Below are 10984 nucleotides of genomic sequence, written 5' to 3' on the forward strand. Positions count from 1 at the left end.
CCTGGTACACGTTGAAATAATGAACCTAAACCTAGCCGTGGCCAGCTGATGCCGCCCATAGTAGCACCGATTAGAAGATGTTACTGTGTGTGTGGACAAGAGTACAGCTAGTCCCTCCCCCATAAACATCTAAACATCCATTCTACAAGTTACACCAACGGACTGGCAACACTTGCCCAAAGTTGAGTTGAGTTTATTGAAGAGATATATTTAAAAAAAAACTGGAGTAACTCAGCGGGTGATGCAGCATTTCTAGAGAAAAGGAACGGGTGAAGTTTCTGGTGGAGACCCTTCAGTTTAGTTCATTGTCACGTGAACCGAGGCACAGTGAAAAGTTCCCCATTGGAACTTAGCAAATTAGGAAGAAACATTTGATATTACTCAACGGTTTAACCGGTGGACAATTTCTGCAGGTCATTCCTGGACAATGTTTTGGCTGGGACTATTAAGAACCACCTGCTTCTGCGCAGGCCACTCACAGGAAACAATTCGCGAAAGCATTAAGCCACGAGATGGCTTTGTGGGCTCGTTGACTCTGATTGAGAATAATGGGTCTATTTCCGCTGTGAATGGGGTTTACCAGAAGGCTACAGGAATGCGAATGTTACAGATGTTATCCTGCCCTCTGGAGGGCATCGACAGTCCGGGCAACCCTGGCGTTATCCGCGTGGCCTGCTGGCAGTGTTGGTAGAAGCATGCGTTCATCTTCAGTTTAGTTTTAATTTAGTTTAGAGATACAGCGTGGAAACAGCCCCTTCCGCCCACCGAGTCCACGCCGACCAGCGATCCCCGCACACTTGCACTGTCCCACACACACACACACACACTGGGGACAATTTACAATTTTACCAAGCTAATTGGCCAACCAAACAAGTGGGTGTTTGTGCAGGAGGGAGATATCAGGTGTGCAGCAGAATTAACACGGTAGACTTTCCGAATCATGGAACAATTAACAGGAGGAATATACCTATCTCAAAGAAGTCCAAACTCAATGTGGGGAGTAATGTGATGCCCACCAGTTCGCCAAAGGGACCAGAGTAAACCATTGAATGCGAAATATTGGGAACTTTCCATCGGAGAAATTGTTCATGTTGATTTTATTTTTCCTGCAAAACTTTGTTTAACCGCCCAATGCTTATATCTACCATTTCCTGAAATTGTCATCTAATGGTTGAAGTTTGTGTATGTGGGCGTGGATGCTGTGAGTAAATGGAGGTGGAGAGTGATGGGTGGGTTAATGCAGTCGGATGCTGAATTAATCCAAGAGGAGGCGCCCGAGTGTCAAATTGCAAAGTGTCACACCTGTAAATTTTAAAAGTGGCACCAGCAAGTTTAGCTAATTTATCGGAAAAGACAAGGAGCACTGGGGACTAATTGAATGACTCTTTCTAAGGGACTGCGCAGCAACATGCATCTGAATGTTTTGTTTGTCTGATCTCAAGCATTCTAAGAATTCAACGCCAACCCTCTAATTTAGTAGAGATACAGCGCGGAAACAGGCTTTCGACCCACCGGAGTCCGTCCGCACCGCCCAGCGACCCCCGCGCACTAACACCATCCTACACACACTAGGGACAATACAATTTTATCAATCCAATGTGTCTTCAAACCTGTATGTCTTTGGAGGGTGGGGGAAAACCAGAGCTCCCGGGGAAAACCCACGCAGATCACTGGAAGAACGTACAAACTCCATACAGACAGCATCCGTAGTCAGGATCAAACCCGGGTCTCTGTGGATGTAAGGCAGCAACTTTGCCGCTACCCCAGGTCTCTCTAGTTTTCCCCAAGTCATTCATACTCTCATTTAAGGCATGGAATAGGAATTTTGGGTCGGAGAAAAAGGGTCATGTTTCATTTTCATTGCCGCCTGTGCACTCCGTACCATCGTAATGCAACAATTCGAGGAGATCAATACATTGGGAGAATACCGGCAAGATAGAATGGAAAGCTATTGATCTAGCAATTGTATCCTTGTAACAAGAAAATACATTTGCATAGTATCTCTGGGCGAATTCGGATTACAGCGATGGCGTCATGAAAGGGGTGTTTTTCAACTGAAAACACACAGAACCAAAGATCCTATAGCAAAGCTTTGCTATAGGATCTTTGATATGGACTGCTCAGGCAAAGGATGGGATCACCTCATCTTGATCGCTCGGAATGGGGGATTTTTCTGGTGTGAAACAAAACCGTGTACCTCTAACGGTAACCGAAGCGCAAAAGGGCTGCGGGAATTGTGTGGGTATCTAGTCCTTCCGCCCGCGTGCGTGTTGATTTGATAACATGTACAACAAAAATTGAATTGCCTCATTGGACCATAAACATCTAAACATCCATTCTACAGGAGTACTGCTTTGCTATAGGATCTTTGCACAGAACTGTAGATGCTGGAATCTTGAGCAAAACACAAAGTGCTGGGGGAACTCAGTGGGCCAGGCTGTATCTGTGGAGGGAACTGGTTGTGTTAGCGGTTGTGCTAACTGGTGAAAAGACGTGGGGTGGAGATGGGTTATTTTGTTATTGATTTGCACAGAATAAATTGTTAAATGTATGTTGGTCCTTGACCTGTTAGTCCACGCAGCGATAAACATCGATCTGTAATCGGTGACTTTCTGGGATAAATCAGGGGCATTGATAATCGCGTTGAAGTTGCAGCTTTTTCACACGAGAACGCGGCAAATGTGGAAGGAAACACGAGAGGCAGGCAGCGGGTGCCGTGACTACCGCAAGAGATGTTATATTGGCAAATGTCAACCTACATATCAATGGAAACATGAGTGCCGGGGGAGTGAAGAAGAATGGCCGATCTACCTGAGGAACTACTTAAGAGAAAACAAATGAAATGTATCGAAAGCAACAAGTGGAAAATAAAACTGCCTGGAGTAAAAATAGTAATCAAATGCGTGCGGCATTGACCTGTTTTCATTTTAGTTTAGTTGAGTTTAGTTTAATTTAGATAAATGCGTGGAAACAGGCCATTCGGCCCACCGTGTCCATGTTCACCATCAAATACCCATCTATATTAGAAACAAAGCACTGCAGATGCTGGTATATACACAAAGGGATACAAAGTCCCCTAATTTAGTAGAGATACAGCGCGGAAACGGGTCAGGCAGTATTTAAGATGCTGATCTAAGATGTGCTTATGTACCGTGATACTTGAACTGAACCGTATACAACAATGAATTTCACTGTACATGTGACAAATAAGGTACCATACCATAACTCAAATGAATTCCAAGGCTGGCTACATGCAACAACATTTGACGATCAGATACGAAGTGGCTGCAGTCCCTCCTTGTTCATTAGTCCTCTTCCAAATCCCATGCTGAGCTTTATATCCTGGGCTCCCCACATTGCCATGGTGAGGAGGCACGCAAATTGGAGCAACAATACCTTATATTCCACATGGGTAGCTTACTACCCAACGGTATGAACATTTAATTCTCCAATTTTAAGTAACTGCAAAAGCTCACCCTTCCCGTTCTTTGTCCCATAAACACTTTATTGCCTCCCTCCCCTCCTCCCCTGTGCCTCACCTGGACTCGCACCTATTTCTCCCCGCGGCCTCCTACATTTTTTCCTCCAGCTTCGCAACTCTTCAATCCTTTTGTCTCACATCTTCTATCTTTCCATCTCTCACCTTTGTCCCCAATCTGCCCATCACACCCATCTCACCTGTATCAACCTCCTATCTGCCAGGCTTTGCCCTGCCCCTCCTCTCTTCCAGCATCCCATCCCTCCCCCTACCCACAATCAGTATGAAGTGAAACATCACCTATCCATGTTCACCAGAGATGATGCATGGCTCACTAACTTACTCCAGCACTTTGTGTCTTTTCTTGTGCTTTACAATAGTACATGTACTGAACAGCACAAGAACAGATTCTTCAGAACACAAAGACTGTGCTAAGCATGACAACAAGGCCATTACTTATCTACCTGCACAGAACCCAGATCTCATTATTCCCTCCATATCCATATACCTATGAGACATATTTTAAATCTCACTAATGTATCTGCCTCAACCACCACCCCCAGCAGCACTGCACTGCCATCTGTGTAAAAAAACCTGGCCTACACATCTCCTTTAAATTTAGCCTCTCTCACTTTAAAACCATGCTCTCTGTATTTTTTTTTATCCTCAAAGAGTAACCAGAAGCCAGATGATTGAGAAACTTTCATAGGACAACAGAAGGAAACACAACGGGCAATACAGGCTGAATGGGGGAGGTACAGCGAGGCCTCGGTGTCCTTGTACACCAGTCACTGAAAGTTGGTGTGTAGGTATAGGTTCACAAGATTGATCCCTGGGATGGCGGAACTGTCATATGAGGGAAGATTGAAAAGACTAGGCTTATTCACTAGAGTTTAGAAGAATGAGGGGATATCTTACAGAAACATATAAAATTATAAAAGGACTGGACAAGCTAGATGCAGAAAAAATGTTCCCAATGTTGGGCGAGTCCAGAACCAGGGGCCACAGTCTTAGAATAAAGGGGAGGCCATTTAAGACTGAGGTAAGAAAAACCGTTTTCACCCAGAGAGTTGTGAATTTGTGGAATTCCCTGCCACAGAGGGCAGTGGAGGCAAAATCACTGGATGGATTTAAGAGAGAGTTAGATAGTGCTCTAGGGTCTGGTGGAATCTAGGGATATGGGGAGAAGGCAGGCACGGGTTATCGATTGGGGACTATCAGCCATGATCACAATGAAATGGTGGTGCTGGCTCGAAGGGCCGAATGGCCTCCTCCTGCACCTATTTTCTATGTTTCTATGTTCTACAAAAAAGATTCTGATAGTCTATAAGTTGTACACGAAGGACCTGCAGATGCTGGATTAAACCGAAGATAGAAACAAAAGCGCCTTGACCACAAACATCACCTATTCCTTTTCCCCAAAGATGCTGCCTGACCTGCTGAGTTACTCCAGCTTTTTGTGTCTATCTTCTGATAGCCTACCCTATCTATGCCTCTCATAACTTCATCAATTTCTATCCAGTTTCTGCACAGCCTCTGGCATTCCAGGGAACACAGCCAAAGTCTGTGCAACATCTCCCTGTAGCTAATATCCCCTAATCCAGGCATCATTCTGGTAAACTTCCTCTGCACGCTTTTTGAAAGCCTCCACATCCTTCCTGTAATGGGGGTGACCAAATCTGCGCATAAAACAACAAACGCATCCTAGCCAAAGTCCTGTGCAGCTGTGTCATGACTTCCTAACTCTTATACTCAAAGCCCCGGCTATAATAGCAAGCATATCGTATGCTGGGTTCACAGATTGTGTGGAAGGGTGTGAAAGTATAGAGTGGGATAAAGATTGGCTAGAGGAATGGGCAGAGAAATGGCAGATGGAATTTAATCAAAGCAAGTGCGAGGTGTTGCACTTTGAGAGGTCAAGTGTAAGGGGGAAATATATAATTAATGACATGACCCTTAACAGCACAGATATATGGAGCAATCTTGGGGTTTGAATCCATAGCTCCCAGAAAATGTGTAGCCAAAGACAGTCCATAGTAAAGAGTTGACCTTGCTGTTGTGTAGTGTCTCATGTACCGACAACAGAACAATGAAATAAATCCTTACTTGTAATAGCACAATGGATCTGTAAACGCAATACACACAGATAATATATTTAAAAAATGAAAAACAATACATTTATAACTGTTTCTATTGCAAAGGGCTAGAATGTGTTATTTTGATTGGAAAAAATACTTTGATCTTAATTTAAATCTTTTTATTTGAATTTTGAATTTAACAGCAATTTGCATACATACAATGATAACATACAGTGATAGTCAGGACATAATTGTACAACAGTATGTAAACGACCCTCAAAACCGTTCTAAAATATTCGTAATCACAGGGAGAGAGCTGACTGGATTCGAGATGTACAGGAGCAGGTCATCCGCATACAATGAGACTTTATGAGTTGTGTCAAACCGGGTGATACCTTTAAAGCCCTTCTCTGAGCGTAACCAAACCGTCAAGGGTTCTATCGCGACAGCAAACAGAAGTGGTGATAACGGGCAACCCTGTCTGGTACCTCTCTGGAGGGGGAAGTGGGGCGACAGTGTGTCGTTTGTTTGTACTGAGGCCACCGGGGACGAGTATAATAGACTGACCCAATGAATGAAACTATTGCCGAGGCCAAACCTGTCCATCGCCTCATATAGGTACCTCCACTCGACCCTGTCGAAAGCTTTTTCAGCGTCGAGGGAGACCACTATCTCCGGGGACTCACTACTCGGTGAATGGATGATGTTAAGGAGACGCCTAGTATTGTGGGAGGACTGTCGGCCTGGTATGACCCCCGTTTGGTCTAACGAGATAATAGAGGGCATCACTCGTTGAAGACGGAGCGCAAGAACTTTAGAGAGGATTTTGAGGTCCACATTCAAGAGTGAAATTGGTCTATAGCTACTACAAAGCAGGAGATCTTTCCCCTTTTTAAGAATTAGGGAGATAGTAGCCCATGTCAAGGTGGGCGATAGGCGACGATGTAAAAACGCCTCATTGTACATATCTCTCAGGACTGGTGCGAGGAGAGTAGAGAAAGCTTTGTAATATTCTACAGTGAAGCCGTCAGGGCCGGGTGACTTTCCACTTTGCAGCGATGTGATGGCTGCTTGGACCTCAGTGACAGTTATGGGACCACCCAAGTCTCTCGTGGCTTCATCGTCAATTCGGGGAAACGTCATACTACGGAACATGTCACCAGCAGTGGGAGGACAATCGGAAGCGTATAGTTCAGCGTAAAATTTAGCACATGCTTCATTAATTCTAAGGGGAGTTTAGGGGTAATGATGATCTCCCCTAAGCGGTGTCTAATGGCTGGAATTAGCCGCAGTAGGAAGTCGCCTGAGTTTAAAAATGGCCTGATGGGCATATGGATGAAAAATGGACCAGCTTTATGCCCCAGATTCAAAAAGTGTTTGCACGGACTGGTAGATTTAAGCAGTCGTAGCTATGGTTTATATAGTAGAGGAGAGCAGAGAAAGCAAAGTCTGTTTGTACCTAAGGCAGGGTTCTTTATAACTTTAGTCAGCATGCGTATTTATGGCTGCTTGTCCTTTATTTTTTGTAACAGGCCAAGACGTTTGGGACGTCATCGACTCTTTTCAGGTTGGAGACAAAAGAGATAAGTTGGCCCCTAATATAGGCTTTTGAAGCTTCCCAGAGTATACCTCTTGCTATGTCCGGCGAGTCATTCAGCTCAAAATATTAAATGACTTGAGAGTGCAGTAATTGCTTGTAGTGAGCCTCTGCTAGTAATGAGGAATTGAACCTCATTAAACATTACTGTTTAAAGGGGTTAGTTCGTTTACGAAAGTGAGAAGAACTTTTTTCACGCAGAGAGTGGTGAATCTCTGGAACTCTCTGCCACAGAGGGTAGTTGAGGCCACTTCAATGGCTTTATTTATTTAAGAGGGAGTTAGATGTCTGGCTCTTTTCAGGTGGAGACAAAAGGGGATCAGGGGTATGGAGATAAGCTTTTTGAAGGCTACCAGGTATACCTCTTGCTATGTCCGGATGATCAGCCAAAATGATTAAATGACTGGCGGTGCAGGAAAGGGCCGAGTGAGCCTCTGCTCCTGAGGAGTTGAACCTCTCTATGTTTCTATGTTTTACGAAAGTGAAGATCGAAGGAAGTCGCAGTATGATCTGATATCACGATACTATGATACTCACTGGATTTGATTTTGGAGAGCAGTCTGTTATCTAAGAGGAAGAAGTCTATACGGGTATAGGTACAGTGCACGTGGGAAAAAAATGAAAATAATTTAGTCGTGGGAAATGTATGTCTCCATGGGTCAGTGAGCCCAAGTTGTTTGGTAAATGCATGCAGAGTCCTACCTGATTTAGTTAAAGTGGAGGCTTTGTTCGAAGATCTGTCCAGTATAGGGTCTTGGACCAGATTAAAATCTCCACCCACAATGATGTGGTAATTTTCAATGTTTGGGAGAGATGTAAAAAATGTGGTTACAAATGAACTGTCATCCCAGTTGGGACCGTAAATACTGGCCAATATGACAGGTGTGTCTTGCAGTTTGCCAGAAACCATGACAAAGCGGCCAGCTGGGTCTGCCACCGTTTTCTGTGGTTCGAACATAACGTTTTTACAAATCAGGATAGCAGTACCCCTAGCCCTATCATTAAATTTTGAATGAAATAAGTGGCTAATCCAGCCTCTCTTAAGCCGTGTTACCTCTCTGTTGCGAAGGTGTGTCTCTTGAATAAAAAATATATCGCCCTTAAGGTATTGCAAGTGGGCCAAGATCTTATCAGTCTTAGTAGGACCCCCCACCCCCCTCACGTTCCACAAGACAAATCTAAGAGTGTCGTTTGAGTTGGCCATATTTAGCTATATCCAAACGAGTGGGCAGAGCGCTGTAGTAATGCAAATTGAGATGGAAGAGCGCATCGAAGCCAGCTGCCGAGGGTGGGGGTGTGGGTAGTGAAAGGAAAAAAAAGTAAATAAATAAATAAATAAATAAAGATTAAATTAAAAAAAAATAATAATAAAATAAAATGAAAAACAAAAGATACATACATACGTATACACACAACAAACAGTCGTGCCACATATCACTTAACCATCTTTCAAACCTGAGTCCCCAATGTCCCAACCGAACCTTGAGTGCCCATTGCACCAAGGTACATTGTCCTAGCATCCGCATGGAATAGTCCAATCTTAACTCCCAATATTTCCACATCCCAAAGCAGCAAAGTCGCTCAATATCAGTAAAGTAACATAAAATGAAATAAGTATAGTAATGATAACAATGATAATAATAATTTGAGAAATAGAAAATAGAAAATAGAAATAAAGTGAAGTAAACCTAAATGAATAGATCCAAAGTTAAAATAATAGCCTTGGTAGTTGTGCTACCAATGACATTGCTAACACTAATGGTAATAATAGTAGTGATGACAGTAATAATATAACAAGACAAATTAACAAAATGGTGATACTAAATAAGTAAGCCAACGTATAAGTGAAACAGGAATAGCTTCCTTTGGTATAAATAGTATGACTTAAAGTTGGTAAGGTATAAAGAAAGAGTTAGCATTAGAGAAATAAGCAAGTTGCAAACTGGATTCGTGAATTAAGGTGCAGGGCAGAAGAACATCAATTAAATATTGTTAAACAAAAACGCTGTAAGAGCTAATTGGTGTAACGCAGCCTTGACTATAATGAGTTCTTATCAGCCCCAGACAGTCCGCTATGTAGACTAGTGTAAACAAACCATTCAAATGCTGGCCAGCTGCTAAAAGCAAGAAGGCAGAGATCAAATCATGAACCACAATGTGGGTCCCTTGAGCCCTATTTTATAGCATGTGCAGGGGAAGAGCCTTTCAAGTATGATTACACATAAACATTAAAAGGAAAAGTTGGTAAGACATAGTCATGAACGTGGTGATTTCTTACCACCTCATACATTTCAGGACAGGGGTCTAGTATAATAGCAAAGCCGAGCGCTAGCAATTGCTAAGGGCAGTCAAGCTAAAGTTAGCCCATAATGTAACTGTAGATTAACTGGATCCCTGTGCCATTCGGATGTAAACGTACCGAACAGAGTCAGTCATCTGTGGGTCCCGGTCTGCGGTAAGATGAAATTAAATAATGAGCGTCCTCAGGAGATGTTAACCATCGCCTCTTTCCTTCCCCGGCCATGATGAACAGCTTGGCCGGATAATGAAGGGAGGGTTTGAGACCCAGGTTGTACAGCTCCTCATGACGTCTCAATATGCAGAACGTTGTTCTCGGGACAGTAGTCTTCAAAAATGTGGATCGGGATATCTTTGTACATCAGCTTACCCCTCTGCCTCCGAGCCTCACGCACCACCAACTCGCGGGTCTGGAATCTATGGAAGCAAATCACAACTGCTCTAGGTTTCCCACCAGGGCTTGGCTTGGCTGTTAGCGTACGGTGGGCTCGGTCTAGCTCCGGGGCTGATTCCAGTATGCGTTCGCCAAGTGTCTCGAGCAGGAGTTGAGAGAAAAAAGCTGTTGTTTGGGGGCCTTCGATGTTCTCGGGGAGGCCGACTATCCTTACGTTATTTCCGCGACTCCTGCCTTCCAGGTCGATAAGCCTAGACTTTAGCTTGGCGTTCTCTACGATCACCGTAGTTAGCATTGTCTCCATAGCTCGCATGTCTTGGCTGGTGGTATCGGCAAATGTCTCTAATGATGAAAGACACTGTTGTTGATCTAGAATAGTGGGCTGGATATTGTCCAGCTTCGTTTCCAGTTTGGTGAACGCTGCATTAAATTCTGCCAGTAGCGATGCCTTGTGCTCTGTTAACAAGGCTGCTAGCGTAGCCGTGATGGTGCTGGTCATCGAGTTTTCAATATTTTGCTCCTTTCTTTCCTCTGCCTGCCATCTTTGTGATGTGGAGGAGTGCTGTCGATGGTGTTAAATATTTATGGTAGTTTTAAAACTTAGGCTGAGCTGTAATAACAGTTGAAGGTTAACAGATTGGGAGCTTGGAAAAAGTGCGACTACTCCAGCTTGTTGCTCCGCCCTCTCTCAAAATACTTTGATCTTAAACTAATACAAAATGAGATATTTTCAGACCATTTCCTGTTCAAATAATACACTTCTTTTTGTGCTTTGTTTCGGGTGTATGGTTTAGAGGTATAACCATATAACCATATATAACAATTTATATGGTTATACCTCTAAACCATACACCCAAAACAAAGCTCAAAAGGAAGTGCATTATTTGAACAGGAAACGGTCAGAAAATATCTATTGTCAATCAACATATAGATTTTTCAAAATAAAATGAAGAGTTGAATTTGCTGCTATACACAACCTCAGAATGCCCCAAAGTGCTTTGCAGTCTACAAAGTACTTACCAAGTGCAATAATTGTTGTTTCTGTATATAGGACACATAGGTTTTGTGCCTATTTGAAGTCTGTTATGTACATGAATTTTATAATCTGCCTGTAATCTTTATATTTTAATATGTGTTTG

The sequence above is a fragment of the Leucoraja erinacea genome, chromosome 1 (assembly GCF_028641065.1).
Source record: "Leucoraja erinacea ecotype New England chromosome 1, Leri_hhj_1, whole genome shotgun sequence".
Classification (NCBI taxonomy): domain Eukaryota; kingdom Metazoa; phylum Chordata; class Chondrichthyes; order Rajiformes; family Rajidae; genus Leucoraja; species Leucoraja erinaceus.